Raw genomic sequence first — 25,169 nt, 5'->3', positions numbered from 1 at the left:
TATTTGAAATGTTTTAGAACATTTCTAATTCCTGAACAAAAGAGTATGGTAGAATTTGTTGCCAAAATATTGACCTCAATGTCTCATTTTTGTTCCTTCTAAGCTAGTTTGTTCCCTCATTACTGCCAGAATATTTCTAAATATGGAATGAGCTCATGGAATTCCCTTGTTCAAAATATTTCCTTTGAGTCCCAAGCACTGAAAGATACAGCTTGTGAATCTCTGTTTTATACCCCACCCTAGCACTTTGGTTTCATTCCAGAAATTGCTCACATAGTGTGGTCTTTTCTCCTGCCATGTTTGTGTTTTTAGCTTCTACAAGACTGTGAGGTCAGTGAGAACAGAGAACATGTCTTTTTATCTTTCTCTTAGTCTTTGGCATGTTCTCCAGCCAATGGTAGTTGCTCAATAAAATTTCAGTGAGTGAAATGAATGTGCAATTAAAAGAGATTATATGAAAGTGTTTAAACCAATGAAACTTCAACAGTGAATAATGATGGTTAAACAGATTGTACTTTCAAGTTCTGTTTTTTTGTTTTGTTTTGTTTTTTCTATTTTTTTGGTCTTTATTTTTGGTACTGGGGATTGAACTCTGGATCTTGCACTTGCGAGGCCGGTGGCAGAACCACTGAGCTAGATCCCTGGCCCCCCAAGTTCTGTTTTGACTTTTGCTTTAACCCAGAGTTGGTGAATCTAGGGCCCCCATGCTCCAACTGGCTGTTTGTATCATTGAAAGCTCTAAAACGTTCACCATCACTGCTTTAACTCTTCAAAATAATCCATGAAATTTATTTATAATACAAATTAAAAGTAAAACAATACTTAAGACAAATAAATGTATATTTTCATTTAAAAGAACACAGGTGACTAAGATGTATATGATTTCATTGATAATCTTAGATATACACATCTATAACAAACTGAACTGCAGGTTAACCATTCCTAATCTAAAAATCTAAAAGCTAAAATGATCCCAAATCTGAAGTTTGTGAACACTGAAGTGATGCCACAAGTAGAAAATTCCACACCTGACAAGTGACAGTCAGAATGCAGGCACACTAAAAATAATGCATAAAATTTCCTTCAGGCTATGTATATGAGGTACTGATGGAATACAAATGAATTTGATATTTAGATTTGGGTCCCATTCCAAGATATCTATGTAATTATGTACATGAAAATATTCAAAAATTAAAGAAAATTAAAAATCTGAAATATTTCTGGTCCTAATCAATTTTGTGTTAGGGTTTCTTAAACTGTACTAGAAATGTACAAGCCCTAGCAGATAATATCTTGTTAAAGATTAGTTGCTTTAGTGCAATAATAATTATGCCATTAAAGTCATAATAGCTTGGGTGCTTTTGCACAAAAAGCAAAAGAAAAAATAAATAATTGGACTTCATCAAAAAACTACTCATCAAAGGACACAATTAAGACAGTGAAAAGAAAATTCATAGAATAGGAAAAAAAAATGCCTGTTTGACAAGGGCCTACTATGTACAAAATACAAAAACTCCTGCCACTCCACAATAAAAAGACAAAGAACCCAGCTAAAGAATGAGCACAGAGTTTTCTCCCAAGATGTATAAACGACCAATAAGCACACGGGAAGATGGTTTTGCTCAATATCACTAGTCTCTAGGGAAATAGAAGTCAAAACCATAATGAATACTACTTCACAACCAGCAGAATGACTACAATAAAAAAGAAATACAGTAAGGGCTGGTGAGGATGTGGTGAGGTTGGAACCACCTATGTTGCTGGTGGGAACAGGAGATGGTATAACCTGTGCACATAGCAGGTTGGTAACATGTCGATAATAAACATAGAATTATCGATATGAACCAGCAACTCCATTTTTAGCTATATCCTCAAAATAATGGAAATAGTGTTCAAACAGAGTATACACAAATAATCATAAAGGAAGGCAACAACTTAATTGTCCATTAACCAATGATTAGGTAAATGAAATGTGGTATATCATATTAGACAACATTATTCAGCAATGAAAAGGAATGAAACACTGGTGTGTGCCACAAATGGATAAATAGTGAAAATGTTATGCTAAGGGCAAGAAGCCAGACCTCAAAGGTCCCATCTATGTTGACAGAAAATACTGAGAATCAGCACATCTATAAATACTAGAAGCAGACTGGTGTCTGTCAGAGGCTGAGTGGAGGAGGACAAGGAGAGACTTCTTACTGGGTATTGGGTATCCTTTTTGGGTCATGAAATGTTTTGGAACTAGATAGTGATGATGGTTGCACGACACTGTGAATGTGCTAGATTCCAAGAACAACTTCCAAAGATTGTATTTTGAAGCACCTGGTACAGGGACCTAGGGTTATGTAAAGTATCCAGGTATTTTGAAAAGCACTGACATGAATTCTGTTTCTATCAATATTTAAATTACTTCATGTCAAACCTGCCTAGCATATAGCACAGCAAGGAAAGTGTCTCAAAGGCATCACATGTTACACTTCAAAGTTCCTGTTTCCTACCATGGGAAGCCATTAACAACTTGAAATAACACCTTTCCAGGGCTGGCTGTGAAAGCATCCTTTCTACCACCCCACTCAAAACTTTTCCCATGACATCTGGCATCATAGCTCTGTTTCCTGATCAACGTTAATCTCCTTCAAGCCCTTGATGGTTTTTTCTCATGCTCATGTTTTCAACATTTCTTTCCTTTTTCCCACTTCCTTCCATGAAGCCTAAAACCAGGCATACATTCCTGCACCTCAATAATGTATTCTTGACTTCTGCTCAAATCCACACAGAGCCAAGATCCTTGAAAAGTCAGGGGTCACTTGTGTCTTCCTTCTATGCCCTCTCCAATACATGGAGTCCTCAGAGCAAACTTTGAGACATGCACTGTTTTTATTTCATTTGACTAGGGGGAGAATAATAAGCTCTCCCAAGACATAAGCTCCACGTACAGGAGCTTTATGTGTTTGTTACTCGGTGCTCTTTTTACAGAATCTGAAAGAGTATCTCTGCCAAAGTGCAATGAATATTTATGGAACCAAAACAACATCTAAATGATTGGCAAAGCTTCAGGAGTAAAGGAAATCTCAGGAAGAAAATCCAAGTTCAACGATTTTGACCCACTTAAATATGAAATAGTTTGCATCAAATTGAACATATTAAACTCAAGGACAGCCATCCTGACTTAGATACCTGCCACCATGGAGTAGGAATTTCTTTAGGCAGCAACTGGAAACTTGTCCATGGGCACTCAGAAACCTCTGACCTAAGACGCTGTCCTCAAATATGACAGACAATGGAAGTGTTTGGAAGAAAGGGCTCCAAATTGGGATCATTTTTACCCTTTTATTACAGAGGTATTTTGAGATAGGAAGAAAAATAAGAGAGGGTAGCTCTTACATGATGTTTACCTGAATACATGGGTCAAAGAAAGTAAATACATTTGAGTATTGTGCTTTTATAAGTTTCCTCTTCCATTTCTGTTTCAATACAAACTTTTTTTTCTCTCTCTCTTTCACTGAGTTTATTGGTACATTTTAGGTACACAGTACAGTTACATTCATCATTGGGATCTAGTACCTTTACATGACAAGTCTTGGTTCTCATTTTTTTCCCCTTGTCCCTGCCCTCCCTTCACCCCCTCCTCCCCTCCCCATTTACAAACACTTTATTTCCATTTTTTCATTTTCTCACATTGTTTTCTTTTCCCTTATTAGCTTTCCCCTACCCTTCCCACTTTTCCTACACTGTTAGCCCCTTTCTTCCTATTTCACATTAAATACAAACTTCTAATATATTAAACTCTCCTTTGACAAGGTATTTAAAAATTGTACTGAGAAAGCCTCATCTTTCATTTTAAATCATTTTACTAACAGCAAAACAATGATTATTTCTTTATGGAATATATTCATAATTAATTATCCATCCTACACAACAAAAATTAAGACTTCTATATACTTGTACCCTTTGCTATAGAAGACAAAAAAGGTGGTTGAGTGTCAGAATAAAATTTAAAACAAAAAATGAGCTTAGTTCACTGGACTGTAAAAGCTAATATGCAAATTAACTTGGTGTGCCCAGGCTTATTTAAGATGTTCTGTTTGACTTTCATTGTGCCCTTTCTCTGAATCAAGTATTAGGCTAGATGACGGAGATACAAAGACAAAAATCTATCACAATGGTCTATAGCTTCATAATATAATGCTTTACTGTGTCTAAAGGACTCAAAACACAAGCCCCACTTCAGATCTGAAAGGGTTATGTAAAATATAGCACAATGTGAAAATCCTGAATGCAAACCTTTTCCTTCTTTTTGTCTGGCCTGACTACTAGGATACAATTCCCACAAATGGACAGGAAATCCATCATGCAGCAGGAAATCACACATTGATTTCATTTCAGCTCATCTTCCCTTTCCTTTCTACCACCCTTATCCTCCCACCTGATTCCATAGTACTTCAGGTGCCAGCCAGCAAAGCATCAGAGAGTTGAGCCCAGTAATTATAATACTCCAGAGCTTTCTTTCAGGGCAACTGGCATACAGAGTCTTCTGCTACAGAGTTCTAGGGGAATCTTTTTCTGGCTAGTCAATGGGACAGCTGGTTGGGACTTTCCCTGTTTGTCACAGAGGATGAATTCTGCAGGAAAAATTAACAAATCTTTTCACCCCCCCCCATACACTTTTCCTGCAAGTGAGCTGTACCTCAGGAAAGGTGGTGCAAATAAAAAGTCAGACAGGGATTTTTCATTTGCAAATGATTCATATATCTGGGTTTTCCTTTCTGAACTTCCCACCACCAAGCAGGGAGGTTTAGTGGAGAAACAACATGAAACCACATGTTACTGGTGTCACACTCAGTGGCTCTCAATGCTCTCTCAAGACAATCACATTCCATTCTGGATTGTAATTCCTCAGAAGGCCAGAATGGTTATGTAGATACTATGTGCTGAACCTTTAACTCTCCCTATCAGCCTCACCCAGAGTTCTTAATGATGGCTATATTTTTCCAATATTCATTCCTTCTTTCATTTGACAAATGCTTTATTAAGTATTCACTATGTGCCAGGCACTATGGAGGTGCTAAAAATTACCCTAGGGAGGAAAAATGCACAGAGGGTTATATTCTGTTGGGCAAAATAATATTAGCCAGAGCGTAACACAAATGAGGGGATAAACTGAGGGAAACACTGGAGAGAAACACAGTACTATAGTTGCTTGCACAAAACGATAAGATGTGAGCTGAAGTGGTGGCAGCTTGTGGAGTTAGAGCTGAAGGATGAGTTAATCACGTGAAAGATTCCAAAATAAGGGTGAAATCCAGAGAGAGGGGACAGAATATGTAAACGCTCTGTGACAAGAGAGAGTTTAGTACTTTGGAGAAACTGAAAGAAAATTAGGGATAATACAATTCATAGACGAGGAAAACTGCAAAATGAAAAGGGAGAGAGAGGACTATTGGGACTAATACATGAATTCAGGTAGGTTTCAGGATACAATATTAATACATAAACATCAATTACACTTCTATATACTAGCAACAAATCATCCAACAATGAAATTAAGAAAATAATTTCATTTACAATACCACCACAAAGAACGGAATACTTAGGAATAATTAAACAAAGGAAGTACAAGATATGTAAACTGTAAACTATAAAACACTGCTGAAAAAAATTAAGGAAGACCTGAATAAATGGAGAAACATCCCATGTTTGCAAACTGGTAGAGTCTTAAGACAGTGATACTCCCCAAAATACAGATCCAGCATAATCCATATCAACATCCCAGATTATTTCTTTGCAGAAACTGACAGGCTGATCCAAATTCAGGAGAATCAGGATAGTCAAAATATCTTGAAAATGAAGAGCAAAGCAGAGCACACACTTTCCAACTTTAGGACTAACTAAAAAGCTATAGTAATCAAGACAGTGCGGTACTGGTATAGACCTACAGCTCAATGAAATGACCCTGGGAGTCCAGGAATAAACACTTTTACCTTCATCGATTACTTGATTTTTGACAAAGGCATTAAGATAATTAAGAGGAAAGAATAGTCTTTTTTGATAAATAGTGTCAGAGCAACTGCATATCCATATGCAAGAGAATAAGACTAGACTCACATTTCACATCATTTACAAAAATTAACTCAAAAGTATATAATTAGCCTAAATGCAAGAGATAAAACTATAAAGTTCTTAGAAGAAAACATAGGAGTAAATCTTCTTGACCTTGGATCAGGTCATAATTTCTTAGACACAACACAAAATTCACAAGTTACAAAAGAAAAAATAGACAAGTTGGGTTTCATCAAAATTAAAACTTCTGTGCTTCAAAACACAACATCATAAAAGTGGAAAGACAACCCACAGAGTGGGAGACAGTATTCTCAAATCATATATCAACGCAGAGGCTTATATCTAGCATATATATTTTTCCAACTTAATAATTAAAAACAACCCAAACAATCTAATAAGAAAATGTACAAAATTCCCAAGCAATAAAAGAAACAGTCTTACAGTCTTCACAAAAACAGAAAGCTAACAGAAATGGAAAAGGCAAAAATATAAAATTCCTGGGAGATAACAGAGAAAACCCAGATACCCTAAAGTGTGAGGATGACTTCTGAGGCACAACATAAAAAGTTTGATTCAAGAAAGAAATAGTTGATAAATTTGATTTCATGAAAATTAACATTTCTGTGAAACACACTGTCAAGAAACAAGAAGATAGGACATAGACAGGGAAAAAATATTTACAAAAATATACCTGATAGAGACTTATCCAAAAGATACAAGAAACTCTTAAAACCCAACAATAGAGATTAAAGAGCCTTGAAGGGCTGGGGAATTAGCTCAGTGGTGCCATGCCTGACACACAAGCAGAAGATCCTGAGTTCAATCCCCCGAACCAAACCAAACCAAAACAAAACAAAAAAGAAATTGAACAGCCTACTTTAGAAATAGGCACAATATCTAAACAAATGCCTCACCAAAGAAAATATGCAGATGGATAATGAGCATATGAAAATGTGCTCGACAGAATGGTCACCAGGGGACTGCAAGTGAAAACAGCAGTGGGTACCAACCAATGTACACTTATAAAGGCCAAAACCGAAACACAACATCAAATGCTGGCAAGGTTGTAGAGAAACAGACATGCCCATTCACTGCTAGCAGGAATTCAAAATGGTACAGTTACTTTGGAAGACTGTTTAGCAGTTTCTTACAAAATTAAACATGCATTTACTTTTTCTGGCCATCACACTCTTTGGTATTTACCCAAATGCACTGAAAACTCATTCACACCAAAACATGTAAAAACACATAATATTTATAGCAGTTTTATTCATAATTACCAAAACTTGGAAACAGCAAAGATATCCTTGAGGAGGTGAATGGATAAACTGTGGTACACTTATACAACGGAATATTATTCAGCTCTAATAAGAATAAGCCATCAAACCATGAAAAGACATGGAGGAAATATAAATTGTATTATTAAGTAAAAGAACCCAATCTGAAAACATCATACACTGCATGAGTCTAACTATATGACAACGCAGGAAAGGCAAAACTATGGAGACAGAAAGATCTGTGGCCAGAGAAGAAGGGAAAAACAGGTTAAGTACAGAGGATTTTTAAGGCAGTGAAACTATTCTGCAGGATGCTCTTATGGTAGATGTATGTCATGTTATTTTTGTAAACCCTACTGTAAACTATGGACTTTGAGTGATGATAACGTGTCACAACAACTGTACCTCTCAGATGGAGGATATTGGTAGTGAGGGACACTTGCATGTGTGAAAACATATGGAAACTCCATACTTTCTGCTCAATTTGCTGTGAACCTAAAGCTGCTCTAAAAATAGTCTATTTTGAAATAAACTCCTCCAAATATATTTTAAAACTCCATTATCTATATCACCCCACCATGCAAAATGCTCTCCTACAATTGCTAGGCTGGCTTATGAATGAACAAAATTTGAAAGCAACATAACCAATTTAAAAAATATGGGCAAAGGATTTGAATAGACAGTTCTTCAAATGATATATCCAAATAGCCAATAAGCACACAATAAGATACTCAATATCATTAATAACAAAAGAAATGCAAATCAAAAAGGCTATGAGATAGTAATGTCCATTCACCATGACAGCTTAAAATTTAAAAAAAGGATAATAATAAGTGTTGACAGGATGTGGAAAAATTGCTACCCTCCAACCTCAGTGGTGAGATTGTCAAGTGATATAGCAACTTTAGAATATAGTCTGGCAGTTTCTCAAAAAGCAAAAGTATAGCTCCACAATTTCTTTCCAAGGTAATGGACAACATATATTCATACAAAGATGTGCATGTGATGTGTTCAGAGTGAAGTTTACAGCCAAACAGTGGAAAAAACACAACAATCTATCCTATGGTGAATGAATAAACAAAATGTGATCTACCCACATTATTATATCAGCCCATTATGATAGAGGAATGAAGAGCTAATTCATACATATGATGCTTGAGAACATTTTGCCAAGTAAAAAAAAGCCACACATAAAAGACCACATTTGCGAGAACAGGCAAATCTGTAACAGCAGAAAGTGCTTCAGTGGTTGCTTAGTGATGCAATAGGGGGCAAGGAGGGTTATGATCGCTGAACAGTGCAGTTTCTTTCTGAGGTGATGAAAGTGTTTTAAAATTGACTGCAGTGAGGGCTGCACCTATTTGTGAATATACAAAAAACACTGCACTTTAAACCAGGGGACATCTGCAGGGGTCCTATTAGAACTGAGCTCACAGCAGGAGGTGAGCAGCAGGCTGGTAGGTGAAACTTCATCTGTATTTGCAGCCAGTTCCTGCTGCTCACATTACCTCCTGAGCTCTGCCTCCTGTCAGACCAGCTGTGACACCAGATTCTCATAGGAGCACAAACCCTACCTGTGAACGCCTGTGCAAGAGATTCAGGTTGTCCGTTTCTTTGAATCATCCTGAAACCATCCCCCGCCAAGCCAACCACCCCTTGGGTCTGGGTAAACTTGTCTTGTCCCTGATGCCAAAAAAGTTGAGGATCACTTCTTTAAAGGGATATATTTAATGTATTTAAAATATACTTCAATAATGTGGGTTTTTTTTAAAAAATGGGGCTAGAAAAAGGCTGGCATATACAAGACTATTTCAAGCCTTGTAGACTATGGAGGAATTGAGTTTTTCTGATCTAAATAAAAAAATGACCTAATAAGCTCAAAATGTCTTTCCTCTCCTCCCCTCCCCTCCCCTCCTCTCCTCTTTTTCCCCAGTTCCTTGAGCCTTGGAAGAGAAGTTGTCCAGAGGTATAAATTATATAGTTTTCAGGCGTGGGGAACAAGTGGGCTTCTCCTACTTGTGGGTAAGCAGTCCCTGCTCTTGCCAACCTCGGAAGTGAGGTCTTATATTCTCTTGAGGACCACACTGGGTCAGCAATACTGCTGGGGCTGAGTAGCTGCTCCCTGAGCCCAAGGCTGTCGCTGTACAGTACTTGGCATGAGCTTCTAGTTTTATGTGGGCTCCTGTTCCTCTGCCTGCTCATGAACTGTGTGTGAACCAAGCAAGAAAGCATAACCTCTGAGGTCACATGAACAACCTTGTTGCTTCTCTGAAGTGCAGGCAGGCCTTTGTGTAGCTGCTCCTACCCTACTTCCAGTGGTGGCAGACAGTGATTCTTCTCATGCCAAAGCAATCACTCACCCATTCTGGAGGGCAGAGCATTTTAGAAGAAGGAAAATGACACCGACAACCCCTTTAAATAGAATATTATAGAAGGAAGATCTCCAAAGTGAATGCTGTCTGGGAAGGGGGAAGACAGTGATACTTGCATGGACCTTGCGGATGTTCAGCATAGGAAAGGTGGAAAGATTTAAAAAGGCGAGCTTCTCAGATTGTAGCTCAGAAAAGATCCCTCAGCAGCCAGGATCTACCACTTTCCCAATAAAAATCCAATCATCACAAGGAACAACTCATCTCCAGTCACACAGCATGGCTGTGACTGAGTTGTGAGTACTGGTGACTAAGTCCCACGCTATCATGGCTAAAGCAGGAAAGTCTCTCTTAAGTAGTGATACAGTCTGGGTTATAGGTGCATACGCAGAGGAGTTGGTTTAAACGTGTGGTCTAGGAAAACATCACCCATGAGTAGCCTTTGGAATGAACCAAGATCAGTAGCCATTTGCCCTGTGTGGACAAGTCCCTGCTAGACGACCAGGACAGGGACAGGGACCAGGCGAGTTCCTCCACAGACTCACCCCCTGCATTGTGTAAGGGGCTAGCAGATTTGCCTCACCTAAGTTCAACAACCAGTCAGCCCAAAGCTTCAAAGGAGGCTCTCTACCACCCTGCAAAGGAGCTGCATTGTTGCTTTTCCTCATCATACTGTCCTCCTGCTGGTCTACCTAAAACTGACAGAAATAAAGGGGTCAACGTGAAGGAAAGAGACCCACAGGAGAAATGGCAAATGAGGGAGCTCCGCCAATGTGCAGTGACAAGGACTTATGAGGCAGGACCTCAGCCAAGACCCAGAGGCACTCTCAGAAAGCAGAACAGAGGCAACAGTGGGGAGGGCAGGACCCCAGGAAAGACCAGGGAACCTGAGGATCAGTTCATGTCAGCTCCAAACCCATGGCATTTATTGGTAGCGTTTAAGAGAAAGTTTCTTTTTTTCCTTTTTAATTTTACAAAGTCTTAATTAATTAATTTCCTACAGAAGAAATCAAGGAAGAAGTAAGTTTCTAGAACTAAATGACAATGCCAGGACAACAGAGCAAACGCACGGGAAAACCATGAAAGCAGTCCCAGGAGGGAAGTTTATAGTTCTGAATGCCCAATATCACAAAAACGGAGCAAATAAATAACCTAATGATGTACTTCAAGGTCCCAGAAAAACCAGAACAACTTGAACCCAAAGCTAGTGCAAGGAAGGAAATTATAAAAATCAGAGTAGAAATCAATGAAATTGATGAAGTTTCTTTTTTAGACAATGGAATTAGAGTGCAAACCAGGTAGTAATGCCTGGAGATTATTTCCAAGATTCCAACTTGGCAAACTTCAGTAGTAGGTGAGGCATTACCAAGAGGAGAGGGGCAGCTGTGGCCTCACGTGTCAGGCTGCCATAAAAATACCCATGAGCCGCTCAGACTCTGAGTTAATGGCCTCAGGAAAAATAATTTATGCCATCTGGGACAACTCATAAAAGTGTAATGCAGAACCTGCTTTACCCAGCATTTTTCTTTCTTTCTTTTGGAACCGGGGGTCGAACTCAGATCCTTGAGCTTGCAAGGCAGGCACTGGAACCACTGAGCTAAATCCCCAACCTTACCCAGCATTTTAAAAAAGTAACCTTTCTGCAAATCAAATCACCCTAAGATAGAAATCCTTGTAAACATCAGCATTTTCTGGTGGCCCTTAAACAAATAGTTTCCTGCCATCAACCTGCCTTTCCCCACAAAGAACTCAGCAGAGCAAAAACCTCAGTAAGTCTTGGCCTTACCCACCTGGCACTGCAGTTCCTCAGAGTGGTGGTGGTGCTCTCTCAGTTGCGTTATACTAAGGTGAAATCAAGGAGCTGCAGAAGGTATTTAAGACAAGAACCCGGAAGACACGGGGGAGGCAGACACAGTTATGTTAATGGATAAATAATTTCTCAACTCTTCTAAGGAGACACTCTTCAGAGTAATCTAACAGCTGTGTTGAGGCTGTCAGAGAGCTGGGCAGCATTTACACCATTTTCTGAGGTTCTATGAAGAGCCAGGAAGAGTGCTAGGCACTGGATTGACAAGGATTTACAAAATGGAGCCGAGTAGGCTCTGGGATAACCTGGGGCTGAGCTCAGTCTTCTCACTACTTCACTGTGGAAGAGATTTGTTGTTTTTAGCAATGAAACAAGGGCCGACAGGACTTATGCAAATACAGATTATAATGGTATCTAAAACTCAGAAGTAAAGAGTTCCTAGAGAAAATAATTTGCTTAAAGGTTAAAGGCTGATTTTGTTTGTTTGGTTTTTTTTGGTACCAGGGATCGAACTCGGGTCCTTGCATTTGCGAGGCAGGTGCTGGAACCACTGAGCTAAATCCCCTGCCCAAAAGGCTGATTTTGAAGAAAGTTGGAAAATATAAAACTTCAATTGTGCTGTCATTTGTTTCATAAAGCAGCCAACAAATATTTGTGAAATTCAAACTAAAGTTCAAGGATGGTATATAGAAGCATATATGATATGTAGTACATATACAAGCAATATAAAGTAATATAGAATACAGCTGCTGATTTTTACCACTCTTATAGTCCATAGCCAGCCTCTGGGTGCAACTGGCAAGTAAATATATTTCTGATATGAATAGTGTTTGGTATTTTTGTTTACATTACAAAGGTAGAGGTAGTCTCTGTTGTTAGAGGCTTAATGTCACACACAAACACACACACACACAATCCAAGAATTCAATGTATCTAATAATGTCCAAATAAATGGTACCCCAAAGAATAATACAGGAGTTACAAGAAGGAATGTTGCAGAAGACTTTATGGAGAATTTAATGAAGAAAGGAGAAAGAAGAGACATTGCGCCTGGTAAGAGGGAAGTTTTCATCTGGGTAGAGCAGAAGAGAAATGCTATTCCACACAGAAGAGGAGAGATGTCCAGAGAGAGAAGGCAAGAGGCGGAACCAGGTGACTATGTGCCACAAGCCATAGCCCAGGAACTGTGGGTGCAGGCTTGGACCCTATGTCTACACAAGTTGCTTGGGTCAGGTTGAGCAGAGCTGTGAAAATTCAGTCCAAAAAAATGGATAAAATTCCAAAAGGGAAAGTCTGAAAATGACTACAGAATGAAATACAAGTTTTGTCCTTTAGCCTTTAGGTCCACATAGGTGGATATTTATGTATGAAGGACATCTTCAGACTCAACAAATTATGAAATATACATACAAAACAAAAATCTTATTAATGGAAATCACATTGTATGCCAACACTTTCACCTGGTTGGAAAGCTATTGAGCAATGACTTCTACAAAGACATCAATGTTTAATGAGTAGCTGTGGAAGCAGGTGTGGGGCAGATATTTTACTCAATCTGAATGAACGTAACTGCTGTCAACAAAATCAAAAGTAGATCCCCAGACTCACTATTTATAAAAATGATAGATGTGATGATTTGCTTTACCAAAGTATCTATTACTTTATTAAAATTACTTACAATAAAGCTCATATCCTCAAAATGTTTTTCATGCATTTAAAGTGGATTCAATAGTGAATGAATATATTTAATCACTTCTAGAAAAAAGGCTAAGAGAAAGATGAGTGATTCTGACAGATCAGTGATGCACTGATAAATATTTAACACTTGACTCTGAAAAAAAGCAGCTTATATTTATTATACACTTTACTGTTATAAAGGATGTGTAGTACATCCTTTATAAAGTAATACAAACTATTTGATACACAGACAGTGAATTTGCTGACTTTTGCCAGTCTTACTTCCAGAGCCAACCTATGCTTGCAACTGACCAGTGAATACATTTCTGATATGAATATCAGTCACTATTTTTACATCACTAAAGAAAGTGAAATAATGAAGACCCTGTCAGAAGCTCACCTGTTTAACAATGACACAAGACAATTCTTCACTGTAGTGGGTAATGTTGAACACTAGAAGACAACAACTCTGTTGATTTATTCATGCTCTTTATTACATGATAACAATGGATGAAGTACACTCTTTTGTGAAAATTTTTTGGAATAAATATGGCGCTATAGTTTGGCTTTGGAATGTTCCCCCAAAAGTCTACATATTAAAGTCATAGTCCCTCGGTGGCCCTACTGAGTGGTGGAGGAACCTTTTGGAGGCGGGACCCAGTGGAAGTCACTGGGCGTGTAGTAGTTTCCAAGAGGATCATGGGACTCCAGTGTCTTCCTCCATCGCTTCCTGGCCATGAAGAAAGCAGTTTGCTCTGCCATACTCTCCCCACCACTGCCATCCAGAGCCCCTTTCAGGGGTCTAAAAGCGAAAGGACAGCCTAATATGGACTGGAGCCTCTAAAACTATAAGCCAAACAGACTTTTCTTTTTATAAATTAATTATCTCAGGTATTTTGTGATAGTGATGGAAAGCTGACTAATGCATACAGTTAAGTTGTAATTATTAAAATCAAGAAATAAACACTGGAACAGTATTATTAACCAAATTATAGACTTTAGATTTCCATGATTCCACATTGTAGTCTCATCTGCTAACAGCTGTGACATACCTCAGTATGTCCCTGTCTTTAATGATTGTGACACTTTTGAAAAGAATTGTCAATTGTCTGGTACTTCAGTCTGGGTTTGTTTAAATTTTGTGTTTCATGCAAGAATATTCCAGAAGTTCCAGAAGACTATTCCAGAAGTTCCGGAAGAATATTCTTAGAAGGGCACATGCCCTTCTAGCACACCATATCAAAGGTCATGTGAAGTCAGTTAATGATGACACTAACCTTAATGACTTCAATGTGCTAACTGCCAAGCCTCTGAACAGTAAAGTTTCTGTCTTTCCTTTTCTAAGTCATAAATATCTAGAGATAGAGTCAACACATTTTTAGATTTAATCTACATTATTAACTTCTTCCTACTAGTTTTTTTAAGTTTACATAATCAACAAGAAAATAATGAAAGCTTGACTTGTAGCCTTGGCAGTTTCTGTGGTATAAGCATTATACGCCTTACCCAAGACTCAAAAGTTAGTAAGAAACACAGACAGGATATAAGGTCCAGGAGCCCAGCCCATGCTATGTGCTTTGAGACACTATAAAGCAACTTCTTCCATGTTTAGTGCAAAGGCACGAGATGGAGACACAAAATGCCATGTATCTAGGTTTCCATCTTGTGTGTCTGTTTAAATGTGAGAGGAGGTGTCAGGCCTTAGAGGCTAGAATGTCCCTTACCACCACATTAGCAGAGCACAAGAAAGCAGATGCCTTTGCCCAGAAATCTCTACTGAGCCCCTGATGGCTTCGAGGAACTGGCTGCAGGGCAGGGTTAGGCACAGGAAATGATTTTCCAAGGAAGCATTGGAGCTCCCTAACTGACTAAGGAGATCACTTTGTACCAAAATGGTTCACTTCCATTCTGCTCTTGTGTAAAAAGAATCACAGGCTATCAGAGCTATCAAATGATTATATAGTTTGAAATTAGAAAAAGTAGATATCAAGCCATCCCTCTGCTGGGTATCTTTCCAAAAGAATTAAAAGAATCATATCACAGAGATATATGCACACCTATGTTTATAGCGGCACAGTTTGTAATAGCTAAATCTTGTAAACAGCCCATTTGCCCATCAGTTGGAAACTGGATAAAGAAGATATGGTTTTCATATAAAATGGAATACTTCTCAGGCATAAAGAATGAGAAATTAAAGTCATTCATAGGAAAATGGATGCATATTGAGGATATACTCCTAAGTGAAATAAGTAAGTCATGCGTGTGTAAATACTGAATAGTTTCTCTGGTGTGAATAAACTATAATAGTACATAAGATCCTAATGAGATAAATGACAATGTGAAATAGAAAGAAAAGAGATAAAGGTGTAGGGAAAGTGGGAAGGGTAGGGGAAAGGGAATAAGGGAAAGAAAAAAATAGGAGAAAATGAAAATATGGAAATAAAGTGTTTGTAAATGGGGAGGGGAGGAGGGGGTGAAGGGAGGGCAGGGACAAGGGGAAAAAATGAGAACCAAGATCTGTCATGTAAAGGTACAAGATCCCAATAATGAATGTAACTGTATTGTATACCTAAAATGTACCAATAAACTCAATGAGGAAAAAAAAACAGTGATCTTCTGACTTCTTAATTTTATGAAGGAATCAGCCCCTTACCCAGCTCCATTCCTCTCCAAATACAGTCCACTTGGAAGCCCAATATGGAGGAAGAGTAAGTCAACTGTTTGCAGCTAGGCTGGAGACACTGGTGCTTTGTCTTTAAGGACCTCATTGCTGACCCCCAAGAGATCTCCTGCCATAGATGGAAGATTACAGATCTAGCTAAAATTCATCTTCCTGCTGAACACTGAACAATCAAAAGGTAAAGTGATTTCCCCAAGATCACACAGCAGGCAAAAACAAGCTAAGACTCTGCCAGTTCCAGATGCTCCGAGTGCTTTGTACATCACATGGTAGCGTTATTGACCTTGGTGCTCTCTGGGGACTATCAGTACATGTAAGTCACTCATGCATCAGCTGGGTGACCCAGGGCCTGGCAGGAGGAACTGCCAACCACTGACCAGCCTTCAAGTCCAGCTGAAGGGTTCTCACCTGTCTGCCAGGCAGATGCCATAACAGAAGGATAGAGCTCTGCTCTACTGGATGTCCTCATCCTGTAAATGTATGTATGCCTTGCCCACCTGCATAAAGGTGCACCAGCCTCCCCGCTACATCTGGCTCAAAGGTATAGTCACTTTTATTGCCATAAAAGTATAAAGCATAAAATATATAAAGCCATTCAAATGGGCAGACAGTTGCTGCTGCGCACAAAGCAATCATTAAATATCTTGTAGGGGCTCCTGTAATTCGTGCCAGCTGCTACTCAAGGAAGGTTTTCCTGGAGACGCAGTTGGGAATCCCAAATCATTTCTTTGGGGAAGGGAAAGGAAGAGAGTGCTGTTTCCCTCTTGGGTTTGCCTATCTGATCTAGGTTTCCTTCTATGCAAATATTTATATAGGGCTCTCTCCTGATTACTTACTTGCTAGTAGTAACCTGCCTCTTGCCCTCGGCTCTGGACATTTAGGGACAAGCTGTTTAGCCATTTCAGGCTTCAGTTTATCCATTCACGTAAAGAGCCAGCCTGGATGTTGTCATGAGGAATATGTTGAGTTTAATGTTTATAAACCATGGTGATGTTCTCAGATGAAAGATGTTCAGAGAATATAAAAATACTCTGCTGTGATGATTAATGCATGGTCCTTGCCAACGAGATTATTTAAATGATGGAACAGCGGCTACTATTTTAATCATATAGAGTCTTTCTGAAGTTTCAAAGCACTTTTCTGACACTAAATCATGGCAAGTGCTATTTAATCCCCACTTTAGAGGCAGAGACATTGAATCACAGTAACGCATGTTCTTCACCTGTGGGCAGGGGTTAAATTGTGCTGTGGCTAAGTGGCTGGGGTTGTTTTTTCCCCCTGTTCTAGGACATCAGTTCCTTTCCTCATCTGCTTTGTCCTTCCTGCCAGGCATTTGATAAAACATCCTGTGCTTGGGCCTTCTGCCTGGAGGAGGATGCAGAGTTACAGGAAAGTCATTGAACGAGCATTTATGGAGGTCCTGCAGACAGGAAGTTGAGACACAATCCCTGTTCACACAGCCTCAGAGAGGCATAGCAGAGAGTAAGGTGCAGAGTGCAAGATCAATCCACCTGTGGATGGACACAGGATTGTCTAGGAGTCTCCATTTGGGCTCCCTTGGAATAAGATGCCAGAGCAAGGGTCTGAAGCAAGAGATTTGAAAGGTAAAGAGCACCACTGGGGGACTCAGAAAAGTGAGACCAGTAAAGAAAGGGAACACAGCTACTACTGTGGCCAACTGGAGTTTATGTCCAGGGAAACATACACACTGGCATCATCCCAGCCAAGGAACAAGGGAGCCAGGTAATTTATATTCCAGCTCCCACTGCTATGTGCTGGGGGCTGCTTCTGGGGCACATTAATTCCCTGGCATCTCTTGCCTGCAAAGTGTGGGGCAAAGTGAGTCCCAGACCCCAGAGCTCAAAGTCTTCAAACAAAGAAATGGTAGCAGGAGGGTGTCCTGGGCACTGCGGTGATAAGGGGTGTGATGACAGCAGGGAACGGTCTCTACTTTACCATGTAAAAGAAACCAATGCTCCAATACAAAGTGCTGTGTTTTGTAAGGCAGCCCTTTGAGCCCAGCGTTGGGCAGGTATTGGGCAGGAAAGTTCAGTCTACAGAGCAGGAGAGCCCTGTGATAGTCAAGGGAAAAACAACCTGGGCTGTTTCTCAGATTTGACCAGAAGACTGCACTCACTGCTCTTGTCCCTTTGGGTCCCAAAATAGATGTCACCTCCTAAGTCTTCTTCCGGACCTCTCCCATGTTCCCTGTGGGCCTCCCAGCTCACTCCTATCACGCACAGTTGTGCTTAGTAATCCAACTTCTTCAAAAGACAACTTCCTGAAGGCAGAATCTGCCTAACAGAGGACGTTTCAAATGACACATTACCTTCCTCTAAAAGAGTAAAAGTAATAAATTGTCTCCATTTTATAACTTTCCCTTCAGAGCAAGTGTTTGGGAGAGTGCATGAATATTTCCAGAAGAAATGAAGGACCAAAGTGTAAGGATGACATCAGGGGTCAGGATGCAATTGGCACAAAAGGAAAGGAGTTCTACTGGGTTAAAGTTAAGGAGCAAAAAGGGAAATGCCATGTGAGCAAAGAAAAGTCTTTGAACAGAAGTCTGAGATTCACTGTTCCTTCCATTTGGACTTAAAGAAAAAATCTGTATCTGTCATCTCTCTATCCATGGATACATCATACAGGATTGCGTGTTTGTAAGTAAAGCACAAGGAAGAATAAGAAGTAAAAGTCTTGCTGCATAACATTTGTTATAATAAAAAATAATTCAAAGATCAGCAAATCCAGAGGTAGAGAACAGTATGGAATGGAAAAGATCTCTCCATGCCCACAGCAGACCCTGTCTTGAAAGAAACACTCACTGAGGTTTTGTATAATTCTTTCCAGAAAATAACTATGGTCTAGTGATAAAATGAGAGTTAAAAGCATTTGTTGAGTGGTTACTACGCATCTGGCATTATTCTAAAGCCTTTATAGGTGATAAAATTTTAAATCCTTATAACCTAGTTACATTTCCCTCCCCAATTTATAGAAGAAGGAACTGAGTCAGAAAAGTAGACTCATTTGCCCAAAATAACATGTCTAATAAGAGAGGTGAGATTTGAGCTCTAGAAACCTGGATTCAGAGTCCATGTTTTTAATTACTACATTATATGTATATGCATATATATGTATGTGCTAACTACATCTATTTGTATATACATTTGTACATCATATATTAGTGTGTGTGTGAGTGTGTGTATAAAAATGGACAACTCTATAAAATGACAAGACACATGCATGGTCTAATCCACTGGGCCCTTTCTTATATGCTGCATCTATTTGGAAGCTTCGTTCCTAACTTTGCCAGCACAAAGTAATCTACAAAGCACACTTAAATTATGTTTGCAATCACTACAAGCTTTCCATCATCTATATTTTATTTTGCAAATTTCAGTCGACATCATTGTTACGGAGTAACTTTCACCCCTGTAGTGTTGCACATGGAAGGCTTTAGTAAATCTGCTGTTAAGTTTGAGTCAGGCCTCAATCGCAGGTGTGCATGCATTTGGTAATTCACTTCATAATCCGGATTTAAATCCCCAGGTGCCTCCTTGAGCCCTGTGTGAGATATCGGGTTCTAGAGGATTTTCAAAGCAAATAATTTGGGAAGAACCTTGAACTTGTTGCCATTCTAGTCTGCATCACAAAGACCAGATGGCCAGAGAAAACAAGCTGGCCAGGCAGCCAAGCATTATACACATACAGAGGACCCGCCACGTGGACAGCATTGTGTTAAGATAGCAAGGTGTCACTAGTGTAGTTGTCTGTCTTCCAGAGGTCACAGCCTGGTTCACAGTCCCTGGCCACAGATGACAACTGTCCAGCTCTGCTGTGCACTTCCCCAGGCTCTTAGTAGGTGCTGCCCCGGACCTCAGAGGGCTGCTCACCTGCTGGCTGCCCCTGCCTTGCCCCACCCATGTTGCAGCTCTCCTTCCTGGTATGTGCTCTGGGGATCAGTGTAACATTCTATTTTTACAGAAATGCTCCCTGTTCAAAATAACTTAAAGGCCACATCCCTAAATTCACTAATTTCAATTAATATGTTTTCTTCACGTGATCAAATATCTTGCATAAACATGTCATTTTGCTTAAATGCTTATTTTTCTGTTTATATGCCCTTATTGTTGAAAATTTTAAAATCCAGGGAAGTCTAACAATTGTTGTCCTAACTCATTGGGATAATTACTGTTTACACTGTGCTGTGTTTTCACATAGTTTATGCTACGCAGACCATGTCTCCACGCTCCATTTTTGTCACTTTGCATAGGTACTGCACTCATCTCTACATCCTGTGCCAATCGCATATGCTGCTGAAGTAAGTACTATACATAAAAGTTTTCATTATGTGCTGAATTTTCAGTGTCTATTATACTTTAACTTTGCTCACAGCATGATTGCTCTTTGGCCTGAGTTCTCCAGGCCAAATCTAATTTGCTCAAGTTGCTGGAGAAATTTCCACCATAGGAAGCATTTGCAATTCAGGGGGAGACGCAGTGTTCTCTTTGCAAATCCCCAAAGGAGAACCCTTGTGCAAATATGTCAAGGCTGTGATTTTTTGATGATGCCAAGGTGTGGGTACATGTGACTGGATTTTAAATTCATGCTCCATTTCCTAGAGCACTTTCCAAACAAAGCAGAAAAGGACAGGAGCATTCTCATTATAACACTACTACTCTTGCAGCATGGTGCTGTGGGGACTTATAAACAGCCATAGGACGGACAGGAATTTAAACAACAAAGCTAACTGAAAAATTCAAAGTCCATTTGCAAAGGCTAAGTTCAATTCATTTTGTTATTTTACTCTTGTCTCTGCTCTTCCTATTTCTGTCTTCACATAAAATTAACCACATGTAAAAGATGCAGCTGAAAAAGACGACTGCATGTCATTCATAACTTAAAAACTGAAGTTAAGACCAGCTTATTTTCTGATTTGTAGAAATAAGACATTTTACCCAAGAATCCATTTATGATTTGATGAATGGTTTTGCATAAAGCACCATGATCTATGTTCAAGCAACTTAAATCTGCTAAAAAAAATAAACCTAAGGAAAAGCTAAATTAAGAATTCTATCTACTCACTTTACATTTTCAGAAATGAATCTAAATGACCTCCAATCTTAGAACATTTCAAATGATTACTACATCTAAAAGCATTCATTCTATGATCCACATTTTTGCTGCATTTTAAATGAATTAATCAGATTTGTCCAAACCTAAAAATACATGGTATATAAATGTTATTTCTGCTCTTTGAAAATTTATCTTGGTAAATTATAGCAGAGAAACAAAATTTCAGGGATGAAATAAGAAAGACTTGACCATTCCACAGTTTCTATTGAGCTCTCTGTGTGCCAGTCCCAAGGCCCGCCGACCAGGTAGAAAGGTCAGGAAGCACTGGTCTCTATCTTGGATGAGTCAGCAACTGAGCAGTCTTGGTATCTTCTATAGAATAGACAGGAGACTCATACCCAAGAGGTGTTTCATGGAAAAGAAAGGACCAAATGGGGCCAATGAGATTGGCATCTACAAAGTGCAGAGTGAAATTCACCAAATTTGGCATCCCCAGGAGATCAATTCATCATATCATAGCGTCTCAAGTGAAAATGGATAATCTCCAAACAGCCCTTGAAAGGCTATTTCCCCTCCCCCTCCCCCCTCCTCTTCTTTTTTCTCCTTCTCCTTCTCCTTTTCCTTCTTCTTCTTTTGAGTGGACTTAAGACCTACTTCTTGGATAGGGTTTTTACATTTGGCTTTCTTAACCTGCCCACTTCTATCAACAAAGCAATGCTTCTCTTACATGAATTTAAGTAAAAATGACAAGAGTCCTTGTTTTTATGAATGTACACTTCATATTGGAAGATAACAGACCGAAACGTTTTCTGAAGATTTGGGTGCATTGTGTTTTAGTTCCTGAGGCATATCACAGAGAATACACAGGCAATATTTCTTCAGACTTTTATACTCCAATCTCATTTAACTCTTTATATTCCATTATAATAAAAGTACTTTAAAACAAGTATAAATACTTTTACTCAGTTCTGCTTTAACTCATTTATGTGTGTCCTTTCATGATGCCAATTTTTAAATCAGTTTTATGGAACTATACTTCATAATAAATGCACCCATGTAGTACAAAGTTTTGCTACATGTATACATCTGTGTAGCTATCTCCACAGTCAAGATACAGAATATTTTCACCATTGGGAACAGTTCCCTGAAAACTCTGTAGTGATATCTTCTCCTCCTCCAGCCCCAGACAGCCTACTGATAAGCTTTCGTTACTATAGATCTGACTTTTTAAAACAGCATACATGTACATTATTTCACAGGTATAATTTTTGATCAACAGAATGTTGAGATTTATCCATGTTGTGTATATATAAGTAATTCACTCCTTTTAAATGTAGAAGTTCAATGTATGGATTATGTATTCAATGTATGCATCACATACCCATTCACTTCTTGATGGACATGGACATGTACATTGTTTCTAGTTTTGGATTATTTAGAATACAGCTCCTAGGAACATTCATGTTCAAATTTTTGTGAATACATAGATTTTCATTTGTGGTAAATAAAATACTTTGGAGTAGAATTCTGGATCATCAAGTAATATTTGATTAACTTCGAAAGAAACTACCTAACTCTTTTCCAAAATGGTGGCACACTTTTACAGTCCCATTAGCAATGTACGAGAATGGAAGTTGTGCTATATCTCTTCTAATTTTAGCTATTCCAGTGGATGTGGGGTGGTATTTCATTGCAATGTATAATTTGCATTTGCTTGATGACTGAGGTTGACCATTTTTGTGTATGTTTATTGGCCACTCGTGTATCTTTGTTTCTTTGTTTTTGGTAAACTACTCATTAAGTTATTTTGCCAAATTTTAAATTGGGTCGTCTTTTTATTATTTAGTTTTAAAAGATTTTTTATATATCTGGAGACAAATCCCTTGACAGACATGTGCACTGTAGATCTATTTTCTCATTCTGTAGTTTGCCTTTTCATTTTCTTCATGGCATCTTTCATAGAGTACAGGTTTCTGGAAATATTTTTTGGTAAATGATGGGCACAATTGTTTGCTACTGGATTTTTCTTAAATTTCTGTGTCAAGGCAAATCACACTGCCCATTCTACAGAGATTAATAAAATATCTGAGGCAGAGTCCTGGGGTTTAAATGAAGCACAAAACCTACCAGTAATAGAGCACTCTACCCCATTTTGTACTCCTAAAAAATCTCTGCCTTAATGTGCACCTTTATACTTTTCTTATCTCTCCAATACGTCGCCACAGAAAATCTTCCTGCACAAGAAGGGTTAGCAATGAACACAAACACTATTTCATGACAGTAGAAAAATCACTGTGATCTTATTGCATTGGAGGAACTACTCTAAAACTGGGCCTGAGGGCCAGGGACTTAGCTCACTGGAGCTGTATCTGCCATGCAAGCACAAAATCCTGAGTTTGTTTGATGCCTGGTGCCAGAAAATAAATGAATAAATAAATAAATAGGGTCTGTTCTGGATTTCAGGAAAAGGAACCTCCAATGTGCTAAACTTTAAAAAATGCAAGCCTCTTCTTGGCTCTCAAAATTGGAACCCAATGAGTTTATTCTGGCTCTCAAAATCCAGGTAGACTTTATTTCATTAATTTCATTCAGTAAATTATTTGTAAAATGTACCATATACACAAGCACTGAGCTGGAAATACAATCTCTATCAGAGTACCATATATTAAATCTTTTAGTTTATTATTAGTGAAAGAACAAACATTTTGAGGACAGGACTATCTTATTCATTGCACTGGGTGATGGGTATTAATAGTCAATGCAGAATTAATAAATGACTGTAGGCAAGAATGATTGATTGAAATGTCTGAGAGGTGACTTGCTCAAATAATTCTGAAAATTCTGAAGCTGTTGCTTATTCAGAGCCACACCCCTGTATACTAAGCAGTATTTGTTATAATAAGAGAGCTATAATGAAATAGCCACAGCCACTCGGGGGGAAAACAATGCTATGATAGCAATGAGGTAATTCAGGTCTTCCCACAACATATAAGGCAGGAAGTTGGTTATATTCAGAGTAAGGGTTGTATCATTTTGACTCCTGATGCCTAAAATTTCCCAAGATAGGAGAAAATGTGCTGGACTTTAGAAATGGAGAGGGCCACAAAGAAAATACACTCTCCTTCAATTATATTGGACAAATAAGAAGAAGACTGATCAACGTTATAACAAATAGTGTAGAGTACAGTTTATAAAATAGTTTCATAAGCATTCTCTCACTGGATCATTTTACACCTGTTGGGGAGGCAGTCATAGAATATTGGTAGACTAATCTCAATATATAAAGTAGGAAATGAGGTCCTGAAAATATACATGTCTTAGCCAAGATTCACATCTACTGAATACTAAGTGGCTTTGGTGGAATTCTAGGATTCCTTTTCATTGCCCTTGAGACACTACGGGCACCCAGGTTGACAATGTAAGTCCATATGTCTCTTTTTCCCTTGATTTTTACAATTCTTCTCTTGTGTCATGAGATATGATAAACTGTTCTCACTGCAGCCTCCATGGTACACTACACTGTATTAAAGGTGACTCAATTATCAAAATTTTAACCCAATGCTGTGTCAAATTCCATGGGAATGAGTGCCTTGGAGGCTCCGACTCTGAGAATTCTCAAATTCCTGTTTCTCTGCAAATCTTCCAGTTAAAAGAGCTTACTTGGAACATGCTGAAATGATTTTTCCCCTGTTACATAATCAATATCCTCTTTAATGTTTTTATATCATACTTGTCCAGGAGGAACTTCTTAGCTTAATCATATCTGTTTATTGCCTCATTCATCCTTGGTAGGGCAATGGGGCTTGACAGTTGTAGACGGGAACTTGAGGAAAAGTTGCTGTAGGGCTGCTTGTTGCCCGTTTTACCCCACAAGGAGCAAAACAAGACAGTAGTGTCTGTTTTCATCTCAGCACATACTTGGACACCAGCTTGCATTTGGAGAATGAACTTACATTTGCAAGCATGGCCATGACTCTGAAATAATTGTGGCTTCTTGATAATCTTGTAACAGATTTACTTTGCTTTATAAAAGACAAAGTGCATTAGCCTCTGCCTAGGTAATAATGTGTACTGTAGGCTTTAGAGTTGGATCCTAAGAAAAGAAAACTCAACATTATTCAGGATCAGGGCCAGGCAACTGAACTGAACTGGAGATTCTATCCTTTCCCACCAACAATGGAAAGCTGTGACAGGGAGAAATACAATTAAATTCCTCTTGTTCA

At 38.8% G+C, this 25,169-nt stretch overlaps 1 protein-coding gene across 4 annotated transcripts in view; it reads right to left on the bottom strand.

Moving 5' to 3' along the window:
* Frmd6 (FERM domain containing 6) overlaps positions 1 to 11,522 on the bottom strand; it is a 188,264-nt gene extending 176,742 nt beyond the window's left edge. For 3 of the 4 annotated variants that reach the window (XM_010632564.3, XM_010632567.3, XM_010632566.3), the window contains exon 1: positions 11,500 to 11,520. The gene's annotated coding sequence lies outside the window, so the exon portion shown is untranslated. Of the gene's footprint in view, positions 1 to 11,499 lie in introns of all 4 variants that reach the window. The other variant, XM_010632568.3, reaches the window with a different exon arrangement.
* Positions 11,523 to 25,169: the final 13,647 nt, after the last annotated feature.

This window comes from Fukomys damarensis, unplaced genomic scaffold (assembly GCF_012274545.1).
Source record: "Fukomys damarensis isolate Sample0158 unplaced genomic scaffold, DMR_v1.0_HiC HiC_scaffold_17, whole genome shotgun sequence".
Lineage (NCBI taxonomy): Eukaryota > Metazoa > Chordata > Mammalia > Rodentia > Bathyergidae > Fukomys > Fukomys damarensis.
This window is presented reverse-complemented; position numbering and strand designations above follow the sequence as displayed.